At 42.0% G+C, this 2,724-nt stretch overlaps 1 non-coding gene across 1 annotated transcript; it reads right to left on the reverse strand.

The window, feature by feature from the left end:
- Positions 1-2,273: 2,273 nt before the first annotated feature.
- LOC126096516 (U2 spliceosomal RNA) lies at positions 2,274-2,460 on the reverse strand. Its single transcript, XR_007522058.1, has one exon. It is a non-coding gene; the product is annotated as a U2 spliceosomal RNA (small nuclear RNA).
- Between the last annotated feature and the right edge of the window lie 264 nt (positions 2,461-2,724).

Here is a 2,724-nt window from a genome sequence, read left to right on the forward strand (position 1 = left end):
TGCAATGTCAGAATTGCCTTTCTGGTGTCTTACCTTTCCTAAAACCAAACCGATCGTCATCTAACGCTTCCTCAATTTCCTTTTCCAATCTTCTGTATATTATTCTTGTCAGTAACTTGGATGAGCCACGCGGGATTAGCCGAGCGGTCAGGGGCGCTGCAGTCATGGACTGTGCGGCTGGTCCCGGCGGAGGTTCGAGTCCTTCCTCGGGCATGGGTGTGTGTGTTTATCCTTTGGATAACTTAGATTAAGTACTGTGTAAGCTTATGGACTGATGACCTTAGCAGTTAAGCCCCATAAGATTTCACACACATTTATAACTTGGATGAATGAGCTGTTGCGCTGATTGTGCGACAATACTCGCACTTATCAGCACTTGCAGTCTTCGGAATTGTGTGGGTGACATTTATCCGGAAGTAAGATGGTGTCTCTCCCGACTCAAACATTCTCAACAGCATCGTAAACAGTAGTTTACTTGCCACTTTCCCCAATGATTTTAGAAGTTCTGATGGAATATTATCTATCCCTTCTGTCTTATTTGATTTTAAGTCCTCTAGAGCTCTCAAAAATTCTGATTCTAATACCGGATCCCTTATGTCTTCTAAATCGACTCCTGTTTCTTCTTCTATCAAATCAGACAAATCTTCCCCCTCGTAGAGGCCTTTACTATACATTCCACCTATCTGCTTCCCCCCCTCTCCATTTAATAGTGGAATTTCCGTTGCACTCTAAGTGTTATCACCCCTGATTTTAATTTCACCGAAGGTAGTTTTGACTTTACTATATGCTGTGTCAGTCCTTCCGACAGTAATTTATTTTTGGAGTTATTCACATTTTTCATGCAGCCATTTCGTCTTGTCTTCCCTGCATTTCCTATTTATTTCATTCCTAAGTGACTTGTATTTCTGTATTCCTGAATTTCCCTGAACATTTCTTTACTTCCTTTATTCTTTTACGTATTGATTTTTCCTGACTAATCTCTTTAACTTCAGCCTACTCTTCATTTTTACTATGTTTTGATCTGAGTCTGTATCTTCTCTTGGGGACGCCTTATAATCCAGTATCTGATTTCGGAATCTCTGTCTAACCATTATGTAATCTAACTGAATCCTTCCCTTATCATCCCATCTCTTCCAGGTATACCTCCTCTTGTGATTCTTGTACAGTGTATTTATTACAGAACTCTATTAGTCTTTCTCCTCTCTCATTCCTTGTCCCAAGCCCATATTCTCCTGTAACCTTTTCTTCTACTCCTTCGACTACAACTGCATTCCAGTGTCCCATGACTATTAGATTTTCATCTCCCTTTACGTACTGTGTTACCCTTTCAATACCCTCATACACCTTCTCATCACTTGTAGCTTGCGACGTCGGCATGTAAACCTGAATTATCGTTGTCGGTGTTGATTTACTGTCGATTTTGATAAGAAAAACCCTTCACTGAACTGTTCACAGTAACGCAATCTCTGCCCTACCTTCCTATTCGTGACGAATTCTACTCCCGTTATACCATTTTCTGCTGCTGTTGATATTGCCCTGTAATCGTCTGACTAGGAATCCTTGTCTTCTTTCTCTTTCACTTCACTGACCCATACTATATTTAGATTGAGCCTTTGCATTTCCCTTTTCATATTTTCTAGCTTCCCTATCACGTTCAAGCTTCTGACATTCCACGCCCCAACTCGCAGAATGTTATGCTTTCGTTGATTATTCAATCTTTTTCTTATAATTACCTCCCCCTTGGTATCCTCTCTCGTAGATCCGAATGGGTGACTATTACGGAATCTTTTACCAATGGAGAGATCATCGTGACATTTTTTCCGTTACAGGCCACATGTCCTGCGGATAGTTTCCACTGCCTTTTGTATCCTCATGCCGTTGATCACTGCTGGTTCTTCCATCTTTAAGGGGCAGTTTCCCACCCGAAGGACAAAAGAGTGCCCTGAACCTCAATCCGCTCCCCCGTCCTCTTTGACTAGGCCGTTGGCAGAATGAGAGTGACTTCTTATGGCGGAAGTCTTCGGTCGCTAATGCTGATTATTAATCGAAATTTAAGTGGTCGTGAGTTTCGAACCCGGGACCGAGGACGTTTTGAGTACTAATCAAAGACGTTACCTCTTTTATTAATCTCATTTCATTCATTATGGCTCATTGTATTTGTTCGGGGAGAACATCCCATGACATACATTCAGGTTCGTCGTTGTTCCGTTCACTCAGCTTTTATTACAGAGGGCAGCTAACCCTCTGACCGAATACGCTGAGCTACCGCGCAGGTTTTTTAAACCCCGGCGGTACTGCTATGCCGTCCAACCCGCGACAAAGGTGGAGCGAGCCGTAGCACTCTGCCATGAGCCAAAAATGAGTTTAATATTCTGATCCTGCGATGAGAGACTTGCCACATATTAAGCTCGTAAGAACAGGTACTTCACTTTGATCTTAACCAAAAGGCTGAGAAGCGATGTCCCTAGACCAAGGGTGCAACGGCTATAGTCCATTAGCATGCTGAAAATCTAAATCGTTAAACTGACTGATTATAATGTGTAAATCGAAATACAAATCCTCAATTAGGTTATATCAGCTGATGATTAACAGTCGTGCCCTCTGAGCCTCTAGGATATTTCGGAGTTCCTTTGACTGCCATTATTTTAACTTGGGAAGAAACTATATTCCTTACGAATGCTGTTTCTGATTATTACAATTCCGTAGCAATAGCGGTAAGACCTA

The sequence above is a fragment of the Schistocerca cancellata genome, chromosome 1, assembly GCF_023864275.1.
Source record: "Schistocerca cancellata isolate TAMUIC-IGC-003103 chromosome 1, iqSchCanc2.1, whole genome shotgun sequence".
NCBI classification, from domain to species: domain Eukaryota; kingdom Metazoa; phylum Arthropoda; class Insecta; order Orthoptera; family Acrididae; genus Schistocerca; species Schistocerca cancellata.